This window comes from Manis pentadactyla, chromosome 8 (genome assembly GCF_030020395.1).
Source record: "Manis pentadactyla isolate mManPen7 chromosome 8, mManPen7.hap1, whole genome shotgun sequence".
In the NCBI taxonomy this organism is placed as follows: domain Eukaryota; kingdom Metazoa; phylum Chordata; class Mammalia; order Pholidota; family Manidae; genus Manis; species Manis pentadactyla.
Window position 1 is genome coordinate 21484309 of NC_080026.1, and position 18326 is coordinate 21502634.

Sequence of the window (18326 nt, forward strand, 5' to 3'; positions counted from 1 at the left end):
AACGTCATAAATGGTCATTTTAGAGCACTTAGAAGATTCCAGGCCAAATATATTCTTAATCAGGTTGCTAAAGCCCCACTGGTAGCCGTCCCCTCTAGGATTCAGCAGAGATGGTATCAAGAGAGATTGAATTTTAATGAAATCCAGTTTCTTTTGTCTGGAGGCCAGGGGATGTCTGCCAGCATGCAACAATAAGTAAGTCAGGTACAAAAGCTCAGAAGTGTTTCCTTGTTAATGGTGAAGTCCGGGTCTGAGGGCCTTACCGGCTCATGTTGCCCAGGCAAACATATACAAGGTAGACTTTCAGATTAGGGGAAAAAGGGATATAAAGGTAAATTGGCCTCTCCTGGAACAAAACATATCTTTACAGCTCAAAATCTCCTTACTTTAACAAACATTATTGGCCGGGTACTGTTGAAGTCCTTTACATGTATCAATTAATTCTCCTCACAACCCTCGAAGGTAAGTACTATTATCACCCCATTTTGAGTAAACTGAAGTAGAACAGTTGATTCAGACCCAGGCAGTCTGGCCACTGAGTCTACATTTTAAACACTTGGTAATATTGTGTTGTTCAAGGACTGATTCCAAGGGTATAAACAGAAACTAAGGAAATGAAATAACAGCATCACTTAGCACTAAGCAACATCATTCTATCCTTTCTTCTAATTGTGTCCTTTTCAATTAATATTGAGGGAAGTAAAATCTTTTACTAGGGTCGAACTGACCAGTTTACTTAGAATGTGGATATATATCTTGATTTGTATGTGCTAATTGCTTTGACATCTTACTGCTTTCCTATAGAGTCTGTTCCTCATGTTCTTTTTTACAAATACCATCATTCTATTGTCCACACAAGGGGTCAAGTTATTCACTTTATTTTAAAGTGGCTGAAAAATACATAATTTTGTTTACAAATTCTAATGCAAATATTCAAAGAGAATTTTTAAATAGCATAGCAAAATAACTCTAAACTATTTTCTCAAAACAAATAGACCAAGAGTGAATATATTACAAAAGGAGAAAATTGATATGGACTAATCAGATATTAGAATATACTACAGAATAATATTAATCAAAGCAGAATAATAGGAAGTAAAAAATGAATAGAGAAAACAGACTTAAAGGAGCTCGGAAATGGACCCAATTTTTTACATGATATAGATAATTTTTCAAAATTACAGAAGAGGAAAATATTAAATGAATAGTATTATAACGTCATTAAAAATTGTGAAAAAGATTAACTGAAGCCAAACAATGCATGAACACTAAAAATTAACTCCAGTGTGTTCATTAGTTTTAAAAAATAGGCAAACTTTAGCAAATAAGAGTAAAATTCTTATCAGCTGGATGATGCCAGCCTTACAATTTGATGCTTACTATCCCATCTTCTGTTTACAGTTTGGTTCCCCGAGCAAATTTGCATTCAAGAAGAGAATGGGCTGCTCATTTACTTGATAAGTGTGACTGCCAGGCACGGGGCTAGGCACTTGTTTGAAAAATAGGATGAGAAAACACACAAGTATCAATGATATCTTTCCCTGGAGTGACAGAGACAAACGGTATCTCACGGAAAGTGAATGCAGCAGTGGTTCAGGGCACACCATTCCAGTCAGAGGTGGCTATGCCTGAGGAATGGGTCAGCACAGTGCCCCAAGGGGACCCCCTGCACCACATGGACACCCCCATCTCCTCTAAAGCTGCAGCAGGGCTCAGTGAGGAAAGCTATCTGGTTTCACTTTGACTTAATTTAACATTAAATATCAACAAGTTGCCAACCTAAGTTCTTTTTAATGTGCAACTTGATACCTACACCAGTACTTCTTCACACACAATTCAAGTGGCACATTCTTTTAAAAGCATTTCTCAACCACAGTATTCCTAGTGGATACCGATTTAAAGGTCTCCCTCTGCATAGTCCTTGCACTAAGTATTATGCATTATTTAACATCATCTGAAATTAACTTTGTGAAACCTCTGTGGCATGGCTACCCAGCCACAACCCTTCATTTCACTGCCTGTGTTGGCGATATGTGAGTAACCTACAAAAATAAAGAGCTAGGTGCCTGGATTGGAAACCTGGCTGCACCACTTTCTTGCTGTGCAACCTTGAGCCAGTTACTTGAACATTCTGGGCTTCAGTTTCCTTATCTGCAAAATGGGGATCAGAACACTACCTACCTCAAAAGTTTATTATGAGAATTTAAGTATTAGAGCATTGAGAACAGTGTCATGCAGTGAGTGCTGTGTAATATTTCCCAATGTTTTTATTATTATTGTTTTGCTCAGAATGTAGTTTTGAAGTCAATGTAGTTTCCTAAGTGAAAGTCAATATTATGTCAATGTAGAGTTCTAAGTGAAAGTAAATATGGTACAATTTACTTGGGTTCAATACCAGCTGTCTTTCCCTAAATCAGAAAAATATAACAAGTACCAAAACTACTAAGAATGACAAATCACAACCCATTAGTCTCCTCTACCCCAACATCTGCCCCAAGGCCAGCCAAGCAGGGACAAAGCAGTTGAAGAAGGGTATGGTACCTCTTGCCACAACATTCCAGTATTGCTGAGGCTCACACAGCCCCAGGTGACTTCCTGCCGTCCCTCATCAATGAAGCGAACAGGTGGGTTCTGCCCTCCTATACTGTCCCTGTACCTCCCCAAGACTACCCTACAAGGCCTATGTTTCACCCCTATGCTCCTTACATATCTACTTTAGTTAGATTTTACTTGTATATAAGATGCTGAGAGAGCACAGGTCTTGAGGGAATCATCTGTCTCCCTTTGAAGGCATGTTCCCTGGAGCTCGCGCTCACATACCCTATGCAAGCAGCAGGGTGAAATAGTCTGGATTAAGTTACAGCAACCATTTCATACATTAAAAGAGATTGGCTCCACTGTTACTACAGCAAAACACAAGCTCAATTCTTTAGGCCTGACTTGTTTAGCACAAGTTTTCAAATTTTGGGGGTTCAATTAGTTTTTAACCATGAATTTCATATATTTAAAGGACAATTTCTAAATTCTTAAAATAGCTGAAAATTTATCATCCCAACACATTGTACACATGAAAGTGTTCCTTCTTTAGAAAAATTAAGTATGTATTTCTAGCCTTATGTATGACTAGAAAAAGGACTGTAAGGATAGTCATCAAAATGATGTAGGATTTCCATTGATTTTTATGTTTTTTTGCTTAATTTAAATGATCAAAACTTTTTGATAAGCACATTTTACTTTTGTAAAGAAGAAAACAGTTTTTAAAAAACAATGCTTTTCAAAGAATGAGTTTGACAGATAATTTCACTTTTCATGCACAAATAAAAAGTCAGCTTCTCACCTAAAAGCAATGAATATAGCCTCAAACATACCCATGTCTCCTCTAAAATAATAGAATCAATATTTAATAGAATGTTCTCTTGTTCCCTCCTTTAACCTGCCCTCCTCTCAGTGCCCTTAGTCCAGGAGCTCTTCATAGCAGAATCTGGGGCAAGGACTAAAGGTGCTAAGATTTCATCTGGGAGGAGCAAGCCCAAGACAATGAGGGTAAAGGAAAAAGAGCAAAAGAGAGGTAGAGTGAAAGTAGAAATATAAAGCAATGTGATCCTAGGTCACTCTGCTGCTCACCACCTCACAGCAAACCACAAAGAGACAGAGGATTGCAAGGAAGACTTGCACATTAGTGTTAAGTCCAGGAAAGCAAGGACGAAGAATTTAGCTGCCTGGTGTCTTCCTGTCATTGATCAAGGTTCACTCTGCAAAGAATTTCGCTCCCCTACATCACAGCAGCTGGAGTGGAGAGTCAACCCAATGTGGATGGACCTCTGACCAAGCAAGAGAAAGATGGTGCCTGTCACAGGAATCTGAGAAAACACCCAAGGTTAGTCTTCAGTGCACATGTTATTAATCCTTGGAAGCAACACATAGTGTTTTTTTTAGGGTTTGTTATTTATGTTTAAAAAAATATATTGATTAAAATTTACACAACATAAAATTCATCATTTAAAATAATACAGTTCAGTGCTTTTTGTATATTCACAATATTGTACAACCAACATCTAGTCCATCACCCCAAAAAGAAATCTTATATCCATTAGCAGTCACTCCCAATTCCCTCCTCTCCTGAGCCCCTGGTGACCACTAATCTACTTTCTGTCTCTATGGATTTGCCTATTTGGAACATTTCAGATAAATGAAATCATACAACACATAGCTTTTGTTTTCTGGCTTCTTTCCTTTCGTGTAATGTTTCCAAGGTTCATCTGTGTTGTAACATGAAATCAGTACATCATTCCTTTTTGTGGCTGAATAATATTTCATTATCTGGATATACCACAATTGTTTATCTGTTTATCAGTTGATAGACACTTGGGTGTTTGCCACTTCTTGACTATTGTGAATAATGCTATTAACATTCATGTATCATTTTTCTGTGAGTATATGTTTTCAATTTTCTTGGGTACATACCAAGGGTGATTGCTGGGTCTTAAGGTAACTCTATATTTAAGTTTATGAGGAAATGCCAATTAGTTTTTGATTGTAGCTATATGATTTTACAGTCTCATCAGCAAAATATCAGTGTCCCAATTTCCCCACATACTCACCAACATTTATTTTCATTAATTTTTTTTTATTATAGTCACCCTAGGGAGTGTGAAGTGGTATCTGACTGTGGTTTTGATTTGCACTTCACAAGTGACTAATAATGTTGAACATTTTTTCATATGTTTACTGGTTATTTTTATATCTTCTTTGGAGTAATGTATATTCAAATCCTTTGTTCACCTTTTAATCAGGTTGTCTTTTATTGTGGAGTTATAAGAACTCTTTCTATATTCTGGACCCTAGACCCTTTTCAAATATATGAACTGCAAATGTTTTCTCTCTTTCTCTATGTTGATTTTTCACTTTTTTGATGGTGTCCTTTAACACACAAAAGTTTTTAATTTTGATGAAGCCCACATATTGCTTTTCAGAAATACAGATTTCATTCCTTTATACAAGGACTAAATATATATTTTGTTCCTTTATACAAGTCAAGCACTAAAACACAGATACAGATACAATGCACAGTAAAAGAACTTGTCTACTTTGTAGTAGCCAGGGTTATATTTTCCACTTCTTTTCTCCATGAGAAAAACAGGATGGGCAGGACAGTTTATTAATGTCACCAACTGCCTACATTCCTATAGTAAATCATGAAGCACCACTCACTCTATTAATATTTTCTAGGGACTGAAAAGTAAAATGTGAGTGACCTACATTCACAATTAGTCTAACAGTTACTGAAATATGGGCTCCGCTAAGGGGGGTGTATCTTTTCTATGCAGCTTCTCTGTAGTTGATTGAGCTTTAATCTCTAAACCTCACAAATATGATGCTGGACATGCTCAGATAACATGAAGGGTCTTCTCCAGGACTTTGATGCTCTTCTGGGTGTCCACTGTGCCTTTGGACTGTCCTAGACATTTAGAAAAGATGTTGCATTTCCATTTTATGTGCTGCTATTTGAATATGCACTGAGAATTCCGTCCCTGACTGCAGCTCTCTTTATGAAGAAGTACACTCTCATTTTCACAGCGCTGTGACCTTTCATTTGTTATTTATGAGCTTTTGCAAATCTAATACCACTCTGACAGATTTAATTTGTGCTCTAAATTACCTTTGCATGAGTTACTCAACTGCTGATTTTAGTCCAATGGATTACTTGCTACATTCTGAAACCAAAAAAAAAATTAGTTTGAGATCTATTAGACTTCCTCCACTTGAAAGTTGAAAAGAGTTGCATTTTGATTTTCACTACATAGTACTAGATAGTATAAAGGTAGATCTCTACACCAGACAGACAGCTAAAGTGTTAGAACCACAACCCAGGTCAAGTTTAACAAATCTACACCCTAAGTGCTATTTTATATAGAGTCCACAAAACAACATATTCCCAGCTCAAACTGGTCACTGGAAGACAATTAAGCAGCTCTGGAAGCTACAGTGACTACACTACCAAGTACTAAATTACAACACCTCTGTCCTAAATCAGTATGCAAGCAATTATGAAGTAAAGAACTAGTGTAAATATAAATATTTTTCAATATGCTATTCACATTGAAATTTGAAATGCCTGATACAACAGCAAAATGAAATTCTGAGGCCTGAAACATGACAAATCTTGATTTAATATTCAATATCTATAGACCAGCCTTGGTGGTGCCTCACTGACCCAAAAAAGCCAATTCAGCCTCAAAAAGTATAAACTAAAGTCATGTCTTCACAAAACGAGGTCTACTTAAGTATATCACTTTGACCACAGTAGCTTTCTCACCATTTAAAATTTGCCCTTCACAGGGTGGTGGTTTTAAAACATGTTTGCAAATTTGTTGACATGTCTCCATTGAGAAGTGGTGTTTACATCCTCTCCCCTTGATTCAAGGCCAACCTTATTTTCCAGTTGACCAGACTTTGGTGGAAATGACACTGTGTGACTTGTAAAGCTTTGGGTTTAGAAGGTAATTCACTTACACAGTGCTCTGTAATACTCACAATGAAGCCATCTAAGTGGTCTGAGTGATTTGGGTGCCATGCTGTGAGGAAGCCCAACTGGTCCACACAGAGCTACTGAGACTTCAAGAGAGAGAGAGCTAACCTGAGGGCCCAGCTGCTCCAGCCCCCTCTTCCCTCTATTCCAGCTCCAGCTACTGTCTGACTGTAACTGCATAGACATTCCAAGCAAGAACTGCCTAGCCAAGCCCTTCCCACATTCTTGACCCAAAGAAACTAAGAGAGATAGATACAGTGATTGTTACTGCTTTATGTGATTACATTCGTTATGCAGCAAGACGTATCTGAAACATAAGGACCTGGACTAGGACAGCTAACTAGGAACTACAGTTCTGCTCATGAAGATAATTCTATTTCACACTAATTGCAAATATGGAAATCCAAATCAAAATGGCTGTAACAAAAACTGAGGGGAAGGTATGAGCAGGAGGAATTTTACTGCTTTTCCTGACTCTCTAGTTTGGACAGGGTTGGACTTTTCACCCTATTATGAGGAATCCTCCATTCAACTCTGCTTTGTCCCCTCTTTTGTTTTTATTCTCATTCAGGTCTCTTCTCATTGGCCCCTTCAGGAGCATTCCTAGACTGTTTCCCCAAAACTGTTCTAGAAAAGGCCCCCCAAAAAGGAGAGTAGTCCATCATTGGACCATAACTGGCTAGGGAATGTGGCAATTCAATTCGACTAATGCTGGGTCACTTGCATGTCACTGGGTCAAGCATATAGTGTCAACTTCATGGAAAACACATGGTTTGAGAATAGAGGAGGTAAAGGCTTCCCAAAGGAAAGTCTAGGTGTTGTCACCTGAAGAAGGACTGGATGCTGGGCTAGGAAAACCATACAGATATCCCTACAATGAACAGTGCAGGCTCCTAAACAACCTCAGTAGCTTGGAAATACAGAATAAAGGTAATGGTGGCTCAGATATTTCTGCAAATGCCTGAAGATGGGAAGTCACCTACTGACATTATTTTCTTTTCTAAAAAAAGATTACCACTCCATTACAAATTTACAGATCAAAATATCAGGTTGAAACAACAGTCCTACTGGGCATTTAGAATCACTTCTGCCCTACACCCTCCCCCCCTTATTATGGGATGGTTCTTTTACTGACAACCATCATGTGTCACCATAGGGGAGTAACATGTTCTGACATGTCTGTTCTATAGGCCACTGTTGTTTGAGCCAGGTTGGACATCTGATCCACGCAAGGTCCATCAGAGTTCTTCCTGGGTATTTTTCAAGTCAGAACTGGAAAAATACAATCACCTCTCTCTGGTACAGAAGCTCCCAGGAAATAAAACTCAGGAACATGTATAGGCCATGTTCCTCCCCCAAGAGGAGAAGAAAGAAGAGAATGAAGCTTACTGGCCAAGAAAGAAAGAGATGGGAGATGTAGAGAAGAGCCCCAGGTGTGTGCAACCCTTGCCTTTTGGGCCAATTTTTCACTCTTCCCTTAGAGGCCTCGGTCTCCATCCAACAGAAACCCCTTTTGTCCAAGCTAGTTGGAGGTGGCTTTCTGTCCCTGGCAACTAGGAGCTCTGATCAAGTTAAAAGTCTTCCAAAAGCGATAGCCACCAGCTTAAAATTTCCTTTGTAACAAATATGTAATACTTCTTTAAGGCTTATCTAACAAAAGGTTAAAAGTTGATTTTGAAAATGTCAGTAATAGAGAACTAGTCAAAGATGACCTCTTTCAGACCTCATAGACACTGATGTTTCATTTTCATAACTTATAGGGAGATAGATGTTCATATATTCCCAATCTGAACTGAGGATCTGTTTGCATAAAATCAATACTTTAAAAAAATGTGTGTTTCTTTTTCTGGAACCCTATGGAAAGGCTGGAGTTATCGGGAAAAGCTGCCTTTCTACCTTGCCTCTATCTGATTTAAAGGTCAATTGCATAAAAAATGCTTCAACTCCTGAAGGATAAATGATGTCTGGCAGAGTATGCCTAGCAGTATATGCACAAAGATGTTGTACTAACCCTCTTCTGCTTGTTGGCTGTATCTTCTTTTCTTCCTCTAATAATTTGAAGGTTCTAGAGAACTGATGAGAAGACATTTTGAAGTACAAACAGCCATAATGGGTAGAGTCAAAGAACCGTCCAGGTGGGACTAGAACACAGGGTACATTTCAGTTACCTGCCATTTTTTATTTACTTGGGAGAAAAGTTTGCTTTTTTGCCTTTTATTCAATGCAATATTAAAGAATGTCATGCTTTCATTTTGTTATTTCTAGGAATTTTCATCCTAGAGACTTTCAAAAATGCGGAAGTTCAAAATGTACTCAGAAACAAGGATAGTTATAAGGGGATTAAACCACAAACACATTTGCTCTTGTGTTCAAAATAACCCAGATTCAAATCCAACATTTAGGTAACTAGGCATATGCCTTCCATCTGTTGATCAAAGAAGAGTTATCTTGGAACTGTAACAGAGGTAGTATTGAGAGTGGTGCATTCATCTTTCCTCAGCTAATCTGGAGTGTTTCCAAAACTTCAAAAACCAGAAAGAAGTGCGAGGAATTATCAGTCATAAAGTAGACGGGCCTTCTGTGAATCGCAGAGATGTTCTGCAGTATTTAAACTAAGTTTTATTGGCAGGGACCACCGCATGGTGTTTTGGGCCACTTTGTTTTGGTTTTAGAGACCTGGTGTAAAGATTCATTTTGAGCCCTTGAGGCTTATTAATTCTTCCATATCACCCCCTGAGGCCACTGACATCTCACCCACATTCTTAAGTGCTTTCTGCCCCTCCTGCTGCCCCTGGCCAGTTCTCTGAAAGCCAAATGTAAACAAATGACTCAAACATCTCTAACCTCTTCATGAAATATTCCTTCCATTGCTTTGTGTATTGACTCAAGTTGGTTCATAGGAAAATACCACTTGCCTTTGAACTATCTACACTGGAGGGTGTCCCATCCATCCTGGAAGGAAACCAAAAGTCCTGCCCTTTCCACTGCAGGTTGAAGTCATTGCTCTTCCTCTTCAAACAACTCTCCTCGCCTCTAAGGCTAAAACCACCTGTCCTTGTGGCTATTAGGAAGTATTCGGAGAATATGAACAATATGGCCAACCTGTAGCTATTAACAATCACATAACCTAACCTTAATTCTCACTCGGGACTGAGAAGAACCAATCAACATTAAATATCATTTCCTATCTTGCATGAAGTAGATTTTGCCCATACTTCCAAGGATCCAAGTTCTTTTGTCAAAAGGCCTTGAATGTTGTTTACATTTAGCCATTTAAACTCAAGTTCAAGAAACCTTGCTAGTTTTGCTGGCATGAAGAGCCCTTTCAGGATTCTGACCTGCCTTGCTTGTGCTCTTCTTGGGGGAAAAATGAAAAAAGAAAAAAAGAATCAAATAACCAACAAATTATCAAAACAATGACTTATGTAAAACCCTATAACTGTATTTTTTCAAATCACTAGGGTCCTTAGTAGCTAACTACTAAATCTTAACCAATGTATCTCATTTAATAAAGAACATGCTCTAAAAAAAATCTATCCATGCACTCAACTTCCAAATTTCTGATCAACCAATACCTTGAGCTATAGATGTTATGTCTCCTGGCAGCTCAAACCCCATCACAACTTCATTTGTGAAAGGGTGTTAGGGTCTGCTAAAACTCACAGTCTAAATTCTAACTTGACTTTTCAAGTGCACTTAACAAATTAGCACAATTATTTTGAGGAAGAACGTATTCCTAGGTTTGAAGGCAAGGGAATGTATCAGATGACCTGACTCTGTATCACTGAGGTAGGAATTCTTCTGTGAGGCACTATCTTCATTTACAAGTTTCCATAAATAATGGTTATTAAAGAAGTCTATTATTGTAGCAAAACAGAATATAATAAGATTTTACACAGTATTCATTCAGGCAGAAAAAGATGCAGGAGTTAGTGATATAAGAAGACTGTCCTTGATAATAGAAACTTTTTGTTTTTGCATCTAAATTAATTCTCTTCTTAGGAGAAAAAATACTAAGTAACCTCTTGTGGATAAACAAATGTAGGTATCTAATCTAACCACTCTCTGGCTGCTGAAACTGAAAGAGCCACTTAAGATTCTTTTCCCTTCCTCCTTATTACTGAGTTTTCCTGTTTCTGCTCCTCAGTTGTCCTCCTTGTTTTCTTTTTCACTTGTTCATTCATTCATTCATTCATTCATTCATTCATTCATCATCTTCTAAGAAGCAGGTATAGATTATCTATTATGCATGTTACTGTTAAGAGTCCAGCTTTAATACCCAAATTCTTGATCCCTGTTAGTAAAGCAGTAGTGTGATTCTTAAAAATCCCTATAAAGGCTAAATACGTGGGAGGAAATGCTGACTTGCCCAGCCTACAGGGGAGAGATGCTGCACTTTTGAGTCATTTAGTCAAGAGTGATCATGGTGTGATTTGACCTGCTGTCTTTACAACAAATGGTACATATTTATAAGATGCCATGTAAAGGAACTAGGAAACTCAATGACTGCACCAACCCCACACAGGCTCTCTGGGGAGGGGATCACACGTCCATTATCAATGGAACCCAACAAGAGGTGCATATTCCTTCTTATCAATCAGGATAGCTTATCTGGAAAAAGAAAGGAAGGGAGAAATGCAGACAGGGGTGATCCACTGCATTTTATAAAGATCCAGTTAACTTCTAGGTTCATAGGAATAATCAAATAAGTACAATAGTAATAGAACACAGGAAATAAGAGGGATTAGAGAAAACAAAGATAAAAATTCCAGTGTCGTAGCCAGATACGGATTTATCAGGTAGTAAAGGGTTAGCTTCGGGGTCCTGCTGCCAAGGCCCTGTTCCTGATTTTAGGATTGTAGTTCTTGTATTCTGTTCCTTAAGGAGAGCTCTTCCCTCAAACCTGGATCAGTCACCCTGGGCCATAATAATCCAAAACCAATCTTTACTATTAGTAATAATATTCTTGCCTTTTCTCTGAGAGGAGTTATATTAATAAATGAAAATAGATTCTTTCATTCTCATGGAAAGGGTAAAAAAAGGGAAAGGCAGCCCACTAACAAAGGAAGGCCTTCTCAAAACTGGGTAAGTGGGATCAGAGACAGAGGAAACAACCACCCAGTCAAACAAGCTCACCCCTCTGGCCTGTCCTCCAGCACCGCCCATGGGCACATCTCCCAGGACCAAGCCCATCCCCCTGGGACCATCCCTCCAGCACTGCCCATGGGTACATCTCCCAGGACCACTCAGTGGGGAAAGGAGGCCAGGGCACCCCTAGAGCAAAGGGGCAATTAAGAGCAAAAGAAAAGCCCTAGCTTTAGATAACATCTGTGTTTTTTTTAACTATTTTAAGAAGTGTCAGAGAAATCACTTTATCTTATCACCCAAAGGAGGTGCAGAGCCCCTGGGACTGCAAAGGAGGCCACTCTAAGGAGAGAGACATGGCCACACCCAGAAGCCACACACGGGGCTGACCAGGCCCTGGGCAACAGTGCAGAGAGGGCATTGAGTGCCAGCTCCTGCACCCGGCATACCGTAGACCCCTTTACCTACATCCCAGGGGCACTGTGAGGACAAACAGATAATACCTGCAAAGACTGCAAAGCAGTCCTAAAAGTCCGCTCTGCAGCCAGACCAGGCTCTCATTCTGACTGCTGCTGATAGCTGTATAACTTTGGGCAGGTTTCCTAACTTCTCTGTTTCTCAGCTTCTCACCTGCAATCATACATTTATGTTGTAGAGCTCTTTTGAGGACTAAAGGAGATAATACACATAAACCGTTTTGAACCATACCTAGCACATCCCTGCTACCTAATATAATTCTCAATATCAGTTCCAAGTGGCCTAACAAGATATCCAGTTACTCATTTGGGTCAAGATGCTGGTTTGGAACCGTCTGCTCTCCAGCCCAGAAAGGAGGTGTGGAAGGTCTTCAAAAATGCATGTATGGAATGCCGCATTCTATTAGGAGAAATAAAAAGCCCAGGTTGCTTGTCAGATTTTCTAGTTGATCCTGAGATAGAGCAGGGATATGGGAAAAGGATCATGCCATTGTAAAATCTACTTAGCCTGCAAAAAAGGCCCAGTTTATTCTTTAACTTAATCTATATGCTGTTTTTCTTCTTCTTTCCGCCCCTTAATCAATTAGGTAACTTGGTAACAAGACAAAAGATAGACCTCTGTAGTGTAAATGAACCTATGTGGATAAAGAATGCTGAGATCCGGATCAACACAGTCACCTAAATAACCCTATTCTTAAGACAAAACTTCAAAGGCATTATGAATCACCAGTATACATCATGCCTTATTCTGACTCCTACCAAAAGGCCATATAAAACCCTAGACCCTAAACCCTTAGGTGTGTCTCCTCTCTGAGGTCTCCCTCACACCCATCTGAGTATGTACTATCTTATATTAAATAAACTTTCTTGTTGCATAAGCCCATTGCACTTGTCTCTGAACTCTTTTCCATGATAAATACCAGAACTTGTTGACCTTCACCTGTGGTGGCAAATGTCTTTGTCACTTTGATATTTCATTCAGCTTTCTAGTCTTAACACAATCCTTTTCTCTCTCCCTGTTTTATTTCAGACCAGTAGGGAAGTGGAAATTCTCAGAATATAATCTCACTCCATCCAGTGCTCCATAGCTCCCCCAAACCCAGGGATGGTAGGGGCTTAGTTCCCATGCCGTGCAGATTCAAGGGCACACTGGACGCCAAGTGACTCTAGCTTCAGGAGTTGGCAAGGGATGTGCCCTATGCTGAGCAGGAGTTCAATGAGCTTCCCTTTCCTCCCTCTGTTCTTCATTGCTCTCTGCTGTCTACACAGCCGCTGCCATTCCCTGCTACTCTTCTTTTAATGAATTCCTTCCTTAACTACTCTCATCCGACCCAACCTGGCTGAGAATCAGAGTCAAGAGTCCTTCCCTGGGTAGAGGTCTCACCTAGTGCACAGAGAGAGACCTCCCCAGACGCAACTGCCCAGCAACAATCCCCAACTAAGACCAGCACCCTACAGTGAGGATGAAAACACAGGGCAGATAAATTAAGTAAGGCAGATTGGGGAAGGTTTAGGGCAGTATTCCTCAAATTTGAAAAACACTTTCCCCTTTAAAGAGAAAATGTCTCACAAACTGAACCTCTCCTGCCCTTACTGTCAACTAATTAATTCTAATTAGCATCATTATAATGCTTACATATACACAGAAAACTAGGTTTAAGTGCCTTTGCATAAAGCCCCGTGTAACAGTTTTAAAGATAAACAAAAATTACCTAATATAAATAAAATTACATTCGAATTAAATGCATTAAAATGGAAAATAACAGTGATAAGATTTATTGAGCATTTACTGTAGGGTTGAGCAGTATAAAATTGCTACTCTTGGATCATTTTGACCCAAAAAAATGGCAATTTCATATGGTTCAACTCCACATGTGAGAGACACTCTATAAGTGCTTTCTTTAATCCACAACACTGTGAAGTAGGCATTAGTACCCCATTTTACAGATGAGAAAACTGGGTCACCAAAAGATGAAGCCACACATTTCACAATTTCCTACAGAACTGGCAGGTGCCCAAGGGTTCATCTGCAAAAACCCAGGAGCAAGCAGACATAACTATGGGAAGCTCTGACCTATAAGGCATGCGGCATCTGAAGGAGTGATGGACGAAGACCCAGACCCACAAAGGAGTTCAGGGCAGTCAGTGAGCACTAGAAGGATGCCAAAATGGGGGTCCCGGATGGAAGCGGCAACCAAAGGCCACCTTGACTTGGTTTCCTTTTGTTTTGGTTCTGGGTGAGGCAGAAAGAGGGCTTTGTGAGTCAGTATCCCCAGGAAGACAGGTGCCAGCTCGGGCAGCAATACTTAAGGTGAGAACCTGCAGATAAGAGGAAAGGATGACAAAAGGAGAGAGGGTAAGTAAGAGAGTGGAGGGTGTCAAAAAAGGGCCAAGGTTTCTAAAGTTCCTTCATCTTAAGATCACCTGGGATCCTTAGGAACCACTGGCTCTCTCCCATTATGATGTCATTGGTATGGGGTGTGACCTTGGTATTGGGATTTTAAAAACTCTCCAGGTGATTCTAAGCTGCAGAAAAATCTGGGAAACGATTATGCTTCTGCAAGTTGCTGGTGGAAGGAAAGCCTAGAAAAATGAATTCCCTTCATCCACAGGCACTGCAAAGAGCAATGAAATTTCTCCAGAGCACTCAACTGAGGAACTATTAAGCAATGCAACATAATTAGTGTAATTCATTCCACTAGGTCTTCTCTGTCTCTCCTTCTAAGGCTCCTCAGAATACTGGGGAAAGGAAGTGGGCAGGTGTGGGGCAAAGGGAAGTTCCTATGGCCAGGATCCTCACCTAACCCTAAACTATTTGATGATGCAATTGGCCTACTGCTAGGCTAATGCTTCCACAACCATCGGCAATAAACTATTATTTATTGAGTCACTGCCCTGTGCCCTGGACAGAGGCAAAGACGGAAGTGGATTATGGACTTGCAGACTGCTGGATGCAGACGTGATTCCAGTACTCAACCTACCAACAGGAGAATGAAGCTGGGTATAAACCCGCTTACCCCAAGAATGTTTCACTGTCGTTTCTTGGTATCACCAAATCCACAGTGAACCAGCCTGGGGCTGAAACCCTCATGTGAGACAGCAGGCCAAGACCTATAAAATGACCACAGCTTCTCACCTGGTTTCTACAATGACCTCGCTCCAAATGTGGCAGGTGTCTCCTGGCTTCTTTGGTAATAACTTCCTAAAAGTGGTTTTCATCCTCTTAATGAAGTTACTCTCCTGTGTTAGCCTTGAAATGCTCCCAAGTTAGGTGCACTCTACTGTTCTACCCTGGCACACTTGACTTTTATGACAACAAAAGAGGTTGTCTTGAGGCCTCTCTTGGGACAAAGATATACTGAACCATATTCCAATGGTAGCCAGAGAGATGGGAGAGTTTTTAAGAAAGGAAACAAATACCCCAAAATTTTCAGAGGCAGCCCAGGATTATGGGAAGAGAATGGCTTTTGCAGACAGCAGCCTTGTGCTTAAACTCTTGCTCTAAGAGCCATGTGAACATGAGCAAGGGAACTCCCCTGCAGTTCCATCTCCTCCTCTGCACAGACACACTGAGGCGCCTCCTTTCACTGGGAGCCCCACATCAGCTCTTCCAGTGTGACTAAGACTTGGAGGCTAATTGATTAACTGACCCTCATCCTTTTGAAGGTGGCAAATTTTCTGTCTTCTCTGACTTTTTAGTCACTCATTCCGTTATTCATAGAAGGAAAGCAGGGCGGAGAATAAGGCAAAAGGGAACAAATACAAGTAATTGGAAATAGGGTTGTCATACATTCATCCTGACTTCACTCTGTAAAGGTACAGTAACGTAGTTCCAATATCAAAACCATACAACTTATACAGTTGCACTGTATCCTCCCAGGTCTTTTTTCATAGGGGTGGTATAAAAGAAACAAAATCAAGTAAGCACATATTGTAGAGAACTATTTTGCAAGAGGCAAAGGAACTGGATCAAAGATCTTAAAAAGATTGGGATTTGATACAGAATGACAGGGTACTCCAATTCCTGTTTTCATGCTTATAAGGATCTGAAGTTTCTAGCCAGCCTGTTTGTGCCCAGGAGTATAGTAAGTAGTGAAAATAAATGCTACAATGATTCTATATACACAGCAAAGGCAAAAGTCTGAGTCAGCACTGTCCAGTAGGACCTCCCACAACGAAGGAAATGTTCTATATCGGTGTGTCCAGTTGGGGAGCCAATAGCCACGTGTGGTTATTAAGCAATGGAAATGTCTGACTGAGGAACTGAATTTAATTTAATTGTAATCAAAACTACATAGCCACATGTGAACACTGGCTACAGTACAGTATAGGAGAGTAGAGGACTAAACTAATGATAAATAAATGGAAAACAGTTATTTGAAGTTGTATCCTCTGGACCGATTAAAATTAAGGTGAAACAGAATGATTAACCAGCTCAGTACCAACACATCAGTGTTAATTAAATCAAATCAGACAAGCACAACTGCTTCTGTGGAACTCCTGGCCTGATCCTTGGTGCTGGAGTCAGAGGGGATAAAAAGGAAATGAAATAGACCCAGGTGTCATATTTTGAGGAGTTCCACACAAAAAAAACACTCTACCCTCATCTTTATTTCATTTCCAGTTGATGCCTGAAAACATTACTATGTGATAAGAATCGTTCTATATGCTTTGTATTTTATTCTGCCAGTGATGAAGTATTCTTTTAATCACAGTTTTTATAGGTGAGTAAAGTAAGAAGATAAGGGATAAGTCCGTTGCTCCAAGGTCACCTAGGTAGAAAGTGTGGGAGTGGACCCCGGAATTCAGGCAGTCTGGCTTCATATGCCATGCTCCGGAGAGCCACCAGTAATTTAGAAGTTATAGTGAATAAGAGAACTGCTTTTGGGAGGAGGCTGGCATGCTCAGTGTATCCTGGACACATGAAGACTGTGGCCCATGAAGGGAAAACAGTCCTTTCAGCTTTAAGAAGCATAAAGGAAGCATGTGAGCACTGGCCACTGAACGAGGAGGCTGAAGAGACAGAAGCAGACCTGGAAACCAGTGCTCTGAAAGACCCACTTGCCAATCAGCCATTTTCCCAAGTCTTCTCTAAATCTCCTGGTTTCTTTTCAGATCACTAAAGGCAGTGGCAAGGACCGCAGATGGAGATGTAAAAAATACTGCAAGTCTTAGAGAACATGAGGAAAGAAGTGTTTCTATTATATGTTAAGAGTTGGTCTCTGACTGTTTTAACCATTAAAATCTTATCCTTACAGATCAAAATGTAGGTAATTCTAACAGGGCTATGTCCCCCTCTTTCAATCCTCCATTATTGCCCACTTCAGAGGGTTCCAAATTTTTGTAGTCTAATTAATATTGCAAGTAGCATCTTGCTACTACATCCCATGATCTATTCCCCATGATTTCTTAGACTAAACTCCTAGACATGGAAAAAAGGAAATGAAGGGACCCTGGCTTATACTGGGTGGGCCAGAAGATGGCTGAGGGTTTCCATTCCCTGGAATTGTGTCACAAAGGGATGAGGTAGGTTATTTTCCAGCATCCTTTGGTTTCCTGTTTGCAATCAAGAGGGAAAAAGAAAAATCTCTCGTGGTCCTTTCCTCCTGTAGAATTTGATGAAGCCAAAAATATCAAGCCCAAGTACAATAAGGAAACATTTGAGTTTCCTGTAACTTAATACAACTCATCTCCACTTATTACAAGCCTTGTGAACATGAGGTATCTTTTCCAATCTTCCTTTGCACTGCATGTTCAAATCTCCCACTCATCACTCATTTGAAAAAAAAAAAGACACACACACACACACACACACACACATTATAAACTCCAAAGTAATTATTGGTTTAGTTGAGAGAATTCATTCATTTAATAAATATTTACTGTATCTAATATGTATTGGGTATTGTTCTACATTACAGGGTTACAGAGTAAACAAAACAGATGAAAACAATATTTGATATCCCGGCTCAATATCTTTCTGCTTTATCCCAGCTCAGTATTTTTGAAAGAAAAAACTGATTCAACAAAAATTAATATTGGGGTTCAGTTCAAGATCTGGCTGACTAAATGTAGCTCATTCCCATTTTTGGCTCAGCACAGTGCAGTTTCTTTTAGTGGTATAGTCCTTGGAGTCTCTTTACCATGAAAGGAACAACAAAAATGTAACACATGAAAATCTTTTTTGATTACTCAGCACATAAATCCCAACACCACAGAATTGTTCTGGACCTTTT

General features: G+C 39.8%; 1 protein-coding gene across 2 annotated transcripts in view; it reads right to left on the reverse strand.

Moving 5' to 3' along the window:
• LYPD6 (LY6/PLAUR domain containing 6) overlaps positions 1 to 18326 on the reverse strand; it is a 120006-nt gene that overhangs the window by 24773 nt on the left and 76907 nt on the right. The window lies entirely within an intron of this gene.